The sequence below is a fragment of the Eucyclogobius newberryi genome, unplaced genomic scaffold (genome assembly GCF_026437365.1).
Source record: "Eucyclogobius newberryi isolate DKJ021-1_F unplaced genomic scaffold, fEucNew1.0.hap1 SCAF_17, whole genome shotgun sequence".
NCBI lineage: Eukaryota > Metazoa > Chordata > Actinopteri > Gobiiformes > Gobiidae > Eucyclogobius > Eucyclogobius newberryi.
The window spans coordinates 11,554,140-11,568,153 of record NW_027315801.1 but is presented as its reverse complement, the minus strand read 5'-3'; the positions used below and the strand labels follow the sequence as shown (position 1 = coordinate 11,568,153).

Sequence of the window (14,014 nt, the reverse complement as noted above, 5' to 3'; positions counted from 1 at the left end):
AGGTCAGAATTAGTTGAATATGTTATTTTTTAGGTTATATGAAGCATGTTTCTCTCAGTCTGAAGTGATCTACAACTCCCAGAAAATGTGAGAAAGTCTTTGTTATAAACTCCATGTAGTCACTGATCTGGGTATTTATTTATTGATTATTTATTTGTGTTGCACTATATGGTCTCTGATATCGCTTTTGACTTTTCTGTGACGCACTTTGATCAGCTGAAGATGGAACCTTTGTATCCATATTTGGGAGATTATTCCTTAACAGAGGTGACAGTGGCACGGTTGTTAAAGTTTGCCCACCAACCACAGGGTATCTCCCAAGATGAAGTTATTCACAGTTCTTGCTGCATGTGGCTCAGTGCTTTTATGGGAAGGGCATCCAGTCTAAAAACCTGCCAAATCACAAAACTATTTGCTGTAGAACCACTGATTGACAAAAACGACAAGCCAAATAAAAAACATTTAATTATATGGTTATACAATTCCTAAATGCAGTGTAAACAATAACACATTTTAAATCACAAATCGCAAATATTAATGTATGGTTTTAATTTATTTTAGTCTTTTTTTTTTTAATTGAACTACTTTCATTTACCTTCCCTCTACTCTTGCTTTATAGAACGTACAATGGGGCAACCTGCTGCTACTTCTTAAGTGTGATGGTCTAATCACTAATTGTCTTTTGTGCGTTTTGGAGATGTTTCCAAACAAGTGCACTTTAACTTGATTGAGCTGGGACTCATTCATTAGAAGTAGAACTGATTAGACTGCTTAATCAATACGTGCAATCAGCGCTTTAATGACAAACATGTAAAGAAAGGCCATTCCGGTGAACAGATGGAAATTACTCGAGGGATGATCCACGAGTAATCTCCAAACCGGGAGGGCAAGGTACATAAAACCAGAGTAATTGAACTCTGAAGGATTACACGGTTAGGTGCAAAAGTTGGACCAAGAAGGGTGCTGCCTGCACATGAGCATTTTTTAATACCGGAATCAATCATTTGATAACAATTTTACAGCTGGTTTAGTCCTGGGTGTTCCCAGATTGGACAAGTTTATTGCTCGTTTGGTCTGGTGTAATCCTGCTTTCGTTTAGTTCTGGTTTACCTCTTGTCGTTTAGTCCTGTGCACCTGGTTTAATTCTAGTTCAGTCCTGGTTTACAACAGGGATAAATCATGGCTTTCATCCTGTTTAGTCCTTATTTAGCGCCATTGATTCAGCCCGCACATTCACAACAAAGGGAGAAAAACAGTTCAATGGGCCCAGACCTCTACCGTGCGTAAAGCCACGGCAGCAGCAGTGAAGGCAATGCAGCACTAGTCGGCGCCTTGAGAATGGCGGTGCGAGCCTCGGATGCGTCTCCTGTCAGACTCCCTTAGAGCGGGTTTGCTTAACAGTGATTAACAGCTGAGGATCCGGATGGCGCGGTGACAGCTCTGAAGCGCGTGATTTGCGTTATGCCGCGCGTACTGCCCCTTCAGAGAAAAGAATATGCATTAGCGTGTAATAAAACCCCCAAATCATTTCCAGCCCGCAGTTTTATGGTCCGCTAGGGCTACATTAGAACACTACATATATGAGGATGATTAAAAATTTAACAAAACTACCCATACATCTTTAAATTGCAACACATCTCGCACATGAAAGGCATGGCTTTGTTCTGAAAACAAAAGCAGCCAATCTTATTCTGAATTAAACTTTCATTAAATGCGACCTCTGGGTTAAAGCTATTGATTCGTTTTTGTTGTTTTCTCCCCCTTTTTTTTTAATACAACTGAGTTCAATGTCCTTTCTGCCGAGTATCGAGAGAAGCCGCGTTTTGTTTTGCTGGTGTCCCTGGTGCTTTATAATATTCTGTCTTCCCCTAATTTGCTTTGGGTCCAATTTGAAAGAAAGGAGAGCGAGGGAGAGTGAGGAGGAAGGGACCCTTTCCAAATCTGCGCAGCGGGGGGCAAATTTGCGCAGGCAAACTCAAGACTAAGAGGAGGAAGGAGGAAGAGAAAGCAGTGGCAAGAGAAGAGAGAGTGAGAAAAGTAAGGAATCGCTGCGAGTGCAGCGAGGTGTAGAGTCATTCAGCACCACTCACGGCTGGACAGCGCCAGAGTTAAACCAACAAACAGGACGGAGACGTTTAGCTCCAAACATCGTGACTCATGGACGTAGCAGTACTATAGTGCAGTTTTTTCCAACTTTAGCGGGTTTGAAAACACACACGTGTCTCCATCGGTCCATCTGCGCGTGGAGAGGATTGACAAGGAGCACCAAACAGTCAAGAGAGGCGAGCTCGCAGACAAAGACGCAGCAAGATGAGAAAACTGGACCATTCCTGTGATTAGAAGTTCTTTTCTGCTCACGGCACAATCGAAGGTAAAGTCATTTTCTGTCTTTGGCACAGTCTCTGTTATATCAAAGTGGCGTGAGTGAATGGCAATAGTCGTGCATCCACCAAAATACGCATCTGGGTCCGTGGGAATATGCCGCACAGATATGACAGCGTGCGTTACGGGCTGACTTGGAGGATTTCCGTTGCTTTCGGTGCTTATATAAGGCGGGGGAAAGTGAGATATGCATCTTTACTGACTTTTGCTAAGAAATGTCACGTCTGCTGGAGCGTGGTTGTTTTTTTCGGAGGTTCAACAGATGAATTGGTACGAGCAGGATCGAGTCAGAGCGATTGTTAGGGTAGACCTGACAATACAATGCGTCCATTCATCAGAGGTATCTATGGAAGCCCCTCTCTCCCGTCCTGCCCACCCCATTTTTTTTCCTTTCGGCCGCTATGCCTCGTTTATGAGCAAAGCACAGGGGGAATCAATGCGCACATGAGCAGCGTTCATTCTACACTAATGATAATCAATTAGACATTTCGCGTCTTCCAGCCTCTCCATGGAACTCTCTGGTGGGATAGAGTTGCCGTTAAATGCTTTACGCATGACGGCCCTGGTAGTTTGTAACGCTTGGTGATACTTCACTTGTTTGGGTGTAGGAAGCTTTAATCAGGTTATTGGTCATTATTTTAAACGGCTGTAATATATAAGCTCATTTTTACGCAGTTGTGATTTAGCTGTGATTTTGAGTCATTGTAATTATTATAAAAGTAATTATTGTAGTTGCACTTTAGAACACGCTTGCTTTTTCAAATGCCTCGCTGGGTTTCAATCAGAGTAAATGGCCTTATCGAGGTGCTACACTGCATTCCAAACAAATGAAATGGTTCTTATTGGGTCCCTCTTTTGTTCGGATGCATCTTTCCATTGCACAGAATGTTTGACAACTACGTTTTGTGTTTAATGCGTGGTCAATTGAATTAATTTATTTTTTTGGCTTTTCTTTCTACAAATAGTAAACGCGGAAGCTTTTATGGCATTGTATTGGCATTTGGAAAGTAAAGATGCCCTTATGCCTCGATCCCTCTTTGGTTTGGACATGGTTGTGATATCTTGTTAGATTAGATCATCCTTGTATTTAACAAAATATTATTAACTGTGTGTCATAACAGTGAATAAATTGCTTATTCTTAGAGATACAGCATATAGGGTTGACAGTTGCGGCAAAAACCCTCATTAGAATTGTATGAATGTAATTCTCTGCTACAGTGTTCCCCATGGGCTATTCCCCTGGCTTGTATCAACATCCGTATCAATGACATGCCGTGTTCGCCTGCATGTACCGGTTAGGTAGCAAGATTAATTCTCCACACTTTCCCTAGACCTCATTATGCTCCATAAAGGCAAATCGGTTCTAAAACCTTGTGGGCTTTTATGTGATTTCACTGTAGTCTTTTTCCTAACCCAACCCATCTACCACCCCCGTTTTGACCAATTTAACCAATCACACGCCTGAGTTTGATTTTGGTTATTGAGGTTAAAGTTCAGGCCACAGTTCAGTGCATGCCCTGTCAATCTGAGACGCAATTTGGGTTTAGCTTGCTCCAGGGGCTCGTTGCAGGAGAGAAAGAAACAATTACTGCGCATTTTATTGTTGACAGTTGGAGAGAAAAAACGGCTTTCTTGGTACAAAGGGGAGATTGTAATGAGGTGATGTGATAAATGGAAAAAAAACCTTTAGTCAACTGGTTCGTAGTGGGGAATATTAGCTAGATAATTAACAATCTCATAGTGAAATAAAATATCTTATTAAGATGCAAGGCCAGAAGAGGATCAACAGACTGTCAGCACATTGCATGTTACTTTTACCCTCCGTGTCCAAATGCTTCCTATGGTAATTACTTCTGGACTTGATAATGCATTTCGTAGGCAGAAAATCACAGCATGTTTACAATTGATTTTCAATCTTTTATTTTGCATGCTGAGGTCAATGTTGTGGCATTACAGAATGAAGTGAATATTCCCCAAAAGCAGGAAGAAAATATGCATAAGTACTGTTTTATATACAATTCAGGAAGAGTCTGAGAAATGGTATTTTATGTCTCAAAGAGGCTACCATGTTGTACGGTATAACACTGGAACCAGCCACAATAAATTAGTGTTCATTAGTGGCTCATTAGTCCTACATATTTGTAGTAGTAGGAGTAGAAGTATAGATTTAATTTCTCTCCTGAAAGTGTATGTACCCCTAACTTTATGTTACACTTATAATTGCCTTATCTCCATCAAACCTCTCGGGAAATCCATCAAGAAATCATTATCAATTTGTTTTACCTTTTTCTCATTTACTTGGCAGCAGTCTCACTATTATTGTGCCATTTTAATTTGACACAGTGTCTTTCCCTTTTCCTGGCTTCTTTGTTTCACTAATGCATATTACACAAGAACGGTATAGCAAGATGGCCAAGATAGTTAAAGCGTCGCCAACAGACAGGACATGTGCGACATTGCAAGGAAATTGGGATTTATTAACAGTTATGTGCTTGTTTAATGGTTATCGAGTTTATTTATTTATTTTTTGCAATATATAAGTTTGCTTATATATTGGGAAAAAGCAGTGCCTTAGTTGTCAGACTTTAACCCAAAGGTTGGCAGTTCAATTCTTGCAACTGGTTGGCTGTTCCAAACCCACATAGAAATACAAGAGCTATATGTTACTATTTATGAATTGAATATAAATGAGAAATACAACCTTACCAGGCAGTTAGGTGACAGTTTCATTCCCCGGGCTGTGTCATGGTGGTGTGGTGTCCAGGCCCTGAATCACTGCTCCTCCTGCCTTCTCCATCTGGACGCATAGAGACGTCCCATCTGACCCACTCCACAGAACAACAGCACATCTCCACACTTCACACACAATCCGATTTTCTAAACTGCTGGTTCGTCCTCTGTTCTCATTTTCAACAAGTTTTTTCAGTTTTTCCCGTCTTAATCATTTCTGCCTTATGTGCCTTTGAATAAAGTAGTTCAGTTGAACACAAGAGAGCAGTTGACTCAAGTACTTCAAAATAAGCAATATGTATGGTCTAAACAAAGGCCTGCATGAGTTTAATTCATATTCTTAATCATAAAACATTTAGAATTACAAGCGCTTTAAGACATTCAATTTGGAAACAGAAGTGGAAAAGTACTAAATAAAGAATGTACAACGGCTCACATAATATATAGAATTAGTTAGAAATATTCTCAAAGTTAGTCATCTGAAAATTGTTATTCCTGGATGAATGTGGGATCACATTTAATATAGGTGGTGTTTTTCAACAGGTCAATTTATTAACAGAAATATAAAAGGTGTACAGTACTATGTAACTTTACTGGTGAGTGGTCTGGGACCAGCTAAGATGCTCTGCTTTGCTAGAAATGTTGCAGAGTAAGGCATTCAAATTATCTTTTAATTTCTTAAAAATGCCTTTAAAACATGCCTTATAAAACAAAATGTATGACAAGGACAGAGCTGACTATTAAGGACTGGACTGAATTCACTTTAGACATTTACCAAATTACTTTTACATAGAACTTGAACTTGGACAAATTTACAGGACACAGGGGGACATATGGCGGACTGATGTTTTATTTTTCTTTCAGCTTCTCTTACACAGATCTGACCAATTGGTGGTGTGATCTGCTTGTCTCCATGGAGATAGATTAGTTTAAGGCCATACTGTGGATCGTTCCAGAAAAGACAATAGACATTCTCATAAAGACAAGCAAGTTTGAGAACACCATAAAAGATACATAGCACTCTGAATCCAAGTACTTTATCTTCATGTACTTCGTTTTGGCAGCAGGAGTTGTGTCAAGAACACAAGGTGGAGAGTGAGACATGTCGGCAGGTTGGACATCTTCATTAGGGCCCGTTGACAGTAATGGCTCATGACATCCAATGGCGCGATGCTTAATTTACAAGATTAAAGTGCAAACAATGAGGCAAATGAGAGTCCCCTGTCAGCAATACAGTTGCTCATTGAACAGATGGGTCAGACCAGTCCAATCATTTGTCTTTATTTAGCCGAAAGGTGTGGAGGCAAAGTGCTCTCATCAGCAACATGAAGTTTCAGATGCTTGCACGTTTTGTTTTCATATTTACTGAGGACAATATAGAAAGATTATTGTGAGGGCTAAGGTTTAACAATGTAACTGCTTATGTCTCCTCATTTGTTTCTTGAGTCAAGTAAAAGTAAATGTTAAGCCAGGGGGACAAGGCTGTGAGCTACAGTATATGGACCATTCATTTATGCCCTGTGTGTGTGCTTAGCTAAGGCAAGCTTTTTGGCTTTAGACACAACTGATGTTAACAGTCTCTTATTATCAGATTTAAGAGCAACTTTGATTGCTCCAATTTTTACAGTTAAAATGTAAAACCAATCAATAATTTTAATTCAGTTCAGTTGTTCAGTGTGTTTTTTAAAAGCCCATCACATGTACTTTTATAAAAACCTTTACATAATGTGGCATAAACCCGAGTCTCAAATGGAGTGCTGATTTGTGTTACATAGAAAACCCCTGTTCACAGTATACATTATGTACACGCCATGTGACCATCTATAATGCAACAACTTACTTTCTAATAAAGACGGTGATTCTTTCTGACAGCTTGGTCTGAAAGGTTAAAAACTATAACAATTATTATTAAACTATTTTATTTCTATATTTTATTAATCAAATATTAAATGCAATAACACATATAGTGTCTTTGCAACATTTTGAAACATACACAAAAGGAATTGCTCATCAGAGAAAAAGCATGTGGATCTCTAGTAGAAAAAGCTTCAGTTGTAGTCATCTGGACTCAGTTTGAAAAAATAGACGTTTCGACTCTCATCCAAGAGTCATTGTCAATAAAAGAATTTAGATCGAGAACTCCGATATTAATACTGTTCTGTGGTAAGACCCGCCCATTGGGAGGAGCCTTCCTGAAGTAGAAAGAGTTGTTTGTTTCAACAGAAACTCCCCCCTTGTATCTACCGAGCCTATTCAGAATCTTAATGGGCTATAAGAATCCTCTTTGTCTTTGTGAGACCCTGGCTCAACCACCCTGAGTACCTGATTAGCATCCGAATGTCCTTGTCCTGGTCCTCTACCTTTCCAGGGGTTCAGTAACCCATTATAAATAACAGGAAGATTAAACCTTAGCCCTCCATTTCTGTTTAAAGAAGGTCTTTCTTTTTTAACAAAAATAAGCAGGGATTTAAGCAGGGAGTAAAGATGGTTTGAAAGAGGAGTCAAGGAAGCTATTTTTGTTAAAAAAGAAAGACCTTCTTTAAACAGAAATGGAGGGCTAAGGTTTAATCTTCCTGTTATTTATAATGGGTTACTGAACCCCTGGAAAGGTAGAGGACCAGGACAAGGACATTCGGATGCTAATCAGGTACTCAGGGTGGTTGAGCCAGGGTCTCACAAAGACAAAGAGGATTCTTATAGCCCATTAAGATTCTGAATAGGCTAGCTCGGTAGAAACAAGGGGGGAGTTTCTGTTGAAACAAACAACTCTTTCTACTTCAGGAAGGCTCCGCCCAATGGGTGGGTCTTACCACAGAACAGTATTAATATCGGAGTTCTCGATCTAAATTCTTTTATTGACAATGACTCTTGGATGAGAGTCGAAACGTCTATTTTTTCAAACTGAGTCCAGATGACTACAACTGAAGCTTTTTCTACTATGGAACACGCCTGGACGAATGAGGGATTACACCGACATATTTCCAAGAATTTTGGGCCTAAAACCATGTGGATCTCGTTTGAGAGTCCAAGAAACCAAGGTAACAGCCAACACACAAACAGCAAAAGGTCTCTCAAGAAAAACATTTCTCAGTCACCACACTTTTTAAAGCCCCACCGTGTTAGACTTCAGCCAAAACATAAACCCAATTACTTCATTCCTGTTTTTTTATAGTCCTGATAAAACTCACTCTCTTTCTGCTGCGAAGAGGCTTGTTTCTCCACAAAGTTGACTTGTTACTTTTATGGTGCAAGATCTGCCACCTGCTTGTCTCCATGGAGATGTTCTTACTTTTACCTCTAGCATTCAAAAGAATGTCACCATGAAGAATATTCAAAGGTTTGGTTTTAACTTTCCATCTGAATGGAGTAATAGAGGTGACGAGCCGCTACCAGGAATCGTACACAGTGCTGCTTTAAAATGATCTTGAAAGGAGCTAGTTTGAAAACAAGAATTCCATCACTATGGCAACCCAGCCACAGCGTGTTGGATTGTGTTCATAATTTGTGATTCATTATTTCAAATATTATTCCTGATCAGCTCCACATGCGTACTCTCCTCCTGTCTGTGTACTCTCTTCCTGTCCGCTGACTAGAAGCCTGCAGCGGAGGAGACGCAGCAGAGAAACACATGGGACACACAGGGCTCGCACACGGGACCCGGTGCAAGCAACACAGAGGCACTTCCGAGCCACAAGCACGGCCCCTGAGGTGAAGCACGGCCCGTAGGTGGAGACCTGCTTACGTTTCTGTGAAAACAGCAAAATTATTTCCGTAATAAGTCTACTTTCAACATAAAAGCTTCCGTGTTTAATATTTGTAGAAAGAACCTTATTGTGAAAAGTGTGGGCAACGAACAGCAAGCTGAGCTCGGCCCATTAACAATACAATACAACATCATTTTGCTTGCTTCAGATGCAACTCTAGCAGCAGTAAACTTGTAACCACGGAGACACATGGACGCGCATTAAATTATAGCTACTTTTGTTAAAAAGTGCAGTGATGAGTAAGAGAGCGTTATAGCATTAGTAATAAATAGTGATGCATGAGTGGGTGAGGAAGCATGCATACTAAGTATCACCATAGTTGATTACAGAAAGAAAGGTGCCTTCCACGAGTTTTTTCTTACCACTGAAAGAGAAGAAAGATATGTGTCAAAAAATTACTAAAAATAAACAATCTTCTGTTCAAGTTTTTTGATTAGGGTTAGAATATGAATTTCAAACCTAAAACCGCGTTCAGACTGCGGCATTCAAATTTGCGCCGAAACGCCCGAGTTGGACACCGGTACATTTGAAAGCAGATGCTTTGGACGCGCATCCAAAAAATAAACTCACCAGCAGGCGCGTGTCCGAGGCGTCCAGCACACATGCGTGGTGGAGGCAATGTTGTGTGTCCCAGTATGGCTGGTCTTTTGGTCCTAGGCAAGGCAAGTTTATTTGTAGAGCACAGTTCATACACAAGGCAATTCAAAGCGCTTCACACAACAGGGAAAAATAAATGGAAGACTAAGTTGATAGAGTGGCTTTGGTGTATTTGCTTTACAAAGTCCAAACTCTGTGACGATTAGAATGAGTTTCAGGCTCGGTCTCTAAAGAATGAATGCTGACTGTAGCTTTTGTATCCCCTCTGCGATGGATGGGCTGTGGATGTAACCACTGTATTGTCTGCATGGAGTTGGCTCTTTTCCCAGACCATCTATGCATGACACTAAAAACACTAATAGCAGAACATATGAACATTTATTTCAAAAACTCTTGAAAATCCATCTGGGCAAGCTCAGGGTGTTTGAGCCCGGCCACTTTGTGACGGCCCAATCACAGCGCAGCATTGTAGTTTGGGTGGAAGTCAAAAAGCCAAACCTAAACAAACATGGCAATGCAGACAGATGTACTCTGGCCTATTTTACCAGATTCATGGGCTATTTTGTTTTTGATTAAACGTGCACATAGAAGCGCTTTGTGTATAAGAAATCTGTGCTCTTCACTGACTGGCTTTAACAACAGTTTGATTTCTTGGCTTGTTCCTGTTGTGAAGCTTTGACCAATTCAGATTCAGATTCAAATATTTGTCGTGATGTTACGCAGTTTCCCGCCTCAGTGAGAGCCTGTCCTGGTTCATCTGCCTCTGAGAACTGGTTTTACTCAGCTCGGGAATCTTTCTGCAAATTGAAGCCCGTCTGCCTGCCCGTACCAGGGAGTCGGATCTCTCCTTCACTGAACTCCTCAAAGTTTCTACTTTTTACTAAAGAGGTTTGGTGGCTTTTCCTTGCGGGGAAGGAAGGTCTAAGGACTGGGGTTTTTGGAACATTTGCTAATTTCCTATGAACATCGTTTAATCTGCTTTTCACTGTCACCCTTCGAGGCAACTGCCGTTGTGAGTTTGGGTGATATAAAAATAAATTTAATTAAAATTGATTACAGAGTGATACATATCTGGAGTTAGTTTAGAACATAGTACAATCTGATGCAAAATAATAAACTACCCATGTGGCAGAACATTTTGCCGAATTCAGTCATCAAATTTATTTCACAGGGATAAAATGGGGTTTAACATATTAAACTGCTATGCCCCTCATGAACTTAAGAATGGTAATGAAAGTTTTGTATTTAGAAACAAAAGTAGTTACACAAGATGTAATTAGATGGGCAACTTATTTAAATACTGAAGGTTGTTTAGAAGATATGCAACATTTGAATATCGAGTGCATTGTCGGTGTAATCCCTCATTCGTCCAGACGTGTTCCATAGTAGAAAAAGCTTCAGTTGTAGTCATCTGGACTCAGTTTGAAAAAATAGACGTTTCGACTCTCATCCAAGAGTCATTGTCAATAAAATAATTTAGATCGAGAACTCCGATATAATACTGTTCTGTGGTAAGACCCGCCCATTGGCGGGTCTTACCACAGAACAGTATTATATCGGATTACGAACCTATCAGATCGTGTTCTGACACAGGCAGAAAAGGAGGTGCTCTCTAAAGGTCTCAACTTTTCTGTCACCTCTAAACACATCCCTACAGAGGACTACATCACAGCCACTGAAACGGCAATTAGGAACAACAAAATTACTGAATCGGAGGCTGCAGACCTGAGGTTACGAGTCACAGCGACCCTGAAGAGTGCCAAACCACCTCCTTCAAATATCACATCTGAAGAGAGAAAAGCACTGGAAAAAGATCATAGCATCAACATCCTCCCAGCAGACAAGGGACGTTGCACTGTGATTCTCAACGCAGCTGATTACGAAGCCAAAGTCCACACCCTCCTCGAGGACACGACCACATACGAACGCTTGAAAAGAGATCCGACCAGTGGCTACAAGAAGAGGAAAAAGAGGAAGCGATAGACCGGCCTCTGTATTACAGACTGTATCCTGGTGAAGCCATGCCTTGCATTTATGGCCTTCCAAAAATACACAAAAAGGAGGTTCCACTCAGACCCATAGTGTGCAGCACAGATTCCATCACTTACAATGTGGCCAAGCATTTAACAACTATATTGGCTCCACTTGTGGGGAATTCGGAACATCATGTGGAAAACACGCACAACTTTGTGGATAAAGTGAAACATCTCCAACTGGACCCAGATGACCTCATGGTTTCATATGATGTTGTGTCCCTGTTCACCTGCATCCCGACCTCTGATGCAGTAGCAGCGGTGAGGATCAGACTGCAGGAAGACACCACCCTACAGGAAAGGACCAAACTGACACCTGAACACATATGTAAACTGTTGGACATCTGTCTGAACACCACCTACTTTCAATTCCGGGGACAATTTTACAGACAGATTCATGGCTGTGCCATGGGCTCGCCCGTCTCTCCCATAGTGGCCAACCTGTACATGGAGCACTTTGAGAAGAAGGCACTGGCCTCATTCTCAGGCATAGCCCCAAAACTGTGGCTTCGCTATGTCGATGATACGTTTGTAACAATCAAGGAACAAGAGCAGGAAACCTTCTCTGATCACATCAATGCTGTGGACCCACATATCAGGTTTACAAGAGAAGACGCTAAGGAGAATCGCTTGGCCTTTCTTGATTGTTCCACGATCAGAGGAGAGGACGGGAAACTCCAAATAGAAGTATATAGGAAACCTACACACACGGACCAGTATCTGCTCTTTGGCTCCAACCACCCACTACAGCACAAGCTGGGTGTGATCAGAACCTTACAACACAGAGCTCAAGGTGTGCCCACCAGCTCAGAGGGCAAGAAGAAAGAGGAAAAACATGTCCGAAATGCCCTCTCAGCCTGTGGTTACCCCGCTTGGGCTCTCAACAGAGTGAAGAGAACCAAGAAGCAGGAAAAAAGGGAAACTGAACAGAGAAGGAAGGGTGTTTCTATCCCTTATGTGTCTGGCCTGTCGGAAAAACTGCAGAGAATTTTTAGACAACACGAAGTCCCTGTTTATTTTAAACCAGGAAACACTTTAAGACAAAAACTGGTTCACCCAAAGGACAAGTTGCCGACTCAAAAACAGAGCAATGTAGTTTATTCGATCCAATGCAGTGAAGAAAGCTGTAAAGAACGTTACATAGGTGAGACAAAACAGCCTCTACACAAGAGGCTCTATCAGCACAGAAGAAATACAAGTTCAGGACCACAGAGTGCCGTGCATCTCCATCTTGAAGCCTCTAATCACTTGTTTGAAGACGGTGAGGTGAAGGTTTTAAGCAGGGAGAAAAGATGGTTTGAAAGAGGAGTCAAGGAAGCTATTTTTGTTAAAAAAGAAAGACCTTCTTTAAACAGAAATGGAGGGCTCAGATTCTATCTTCCTGGTATCTATAATGGAATACTGAACCCCTGGAAAGGTAGAGGACCAGGACCAGGACATTTAAATGCTAATCAGGTACTCAGGGTGGTTGAGCCAGGGTCTCACAAAGACAAAGAGGATTCTAATAGCCCATTAAGATTCTGAATAGGCTAGCTGGGTAAATACAAGGGGGGAGTTTCTGTTGAAACAAACAACTCTTTCTACTTCAGGAAGTCTCCTCCCAATGGGCGGGTCTTACCACAGAACAGTATTAATATCGGAGTTCTCGACCTAAATTCTGTTATTGACAATGACTCTTGGATGAGAGTCGAAACGTCTATTTTTTCAAACTGAGTCCAGACGACTACAACTGAAGCTTTTTCTACTATCGAGTGCATTGTTTATAATAAAACATGCTGATTAAAATGACAAAAAATACATATATGTTATGAGGTTCCAAATAAGGGTACAAAGGGTATTTGAATAAACAATGGATTTAGATCTGCCATACAATATGTTATATGATGGAAGGAACTGACAGGCGGATAGTGATTACGTTTGATAAAACCCATGGCAATGCTGCACTCAAATAGACTCCATGACTCGCATCTGAATGCCCCGAATACAGTAGGTCTACAGCAGTAAATTAGTGGAAAATATCCTCACTTTCCGTTCATGCATGACTAGAGGGCTGGACTCCTTTGGCTGCTGTAGACCACTGTTGGCCCTTGTCCATTCACCAGAGGAGGCAGTAATCTATTGCCAGCAGCGATGGCACCACGAGTGTCCAAACCCCACTGTCCACAGCCGCCCGCCCTGTGCTCGCTATTCCTGGCTTTGATTACCCTTTTTTTTGATGCCACGCTGTCTGTTCCAATAGGATGGCCACATGGAAATATTCAATTATAGATGCAGCTGGAGACGCAGGGAAAGCCCACTGCGAGGAGAAATTACAAGTGTAAAAATCACATCAAATATTATAGACCTGCGCTGAGTCACAGATGTGGAAAGTTATAAAACGCAAAAGACAAAATGTACATAATATGTGCTATCAAAACTTTCAATTTATTGGATGAATGACAAAACACTGTCGTTTTTATAGACTTTTTGAGACACAAAAACATGGGCTGTTTTTTGTTCCAATCAATT

General features: G+C 41.1%; 1 protein-coding gene across 2 annotated transcripts in view; it reads left to right on the top strand.

Annotated features, from left to right (window-relative positions):
• The first annotated feature begins 1,816 nt into the window (after positions 1-1,816).
• LOC140362874 (metabotropic glutamate receptor 4-like) overlaps positions 1,817-14,014 on the top strand; it is a 173,294-nt gene continuing 161,096 nt past the window's right edge. For both annotated transcript variants that reach the window (XM_072449136.1, XM_072449137.1), the window contains exon 1: positions 1,817-2,371. The gene's annotated coding sequence lies outside the window, so the exon portion shown is untranslated. The remainder of the gene's footprint in view (positions 2,372-14,014) is intronic.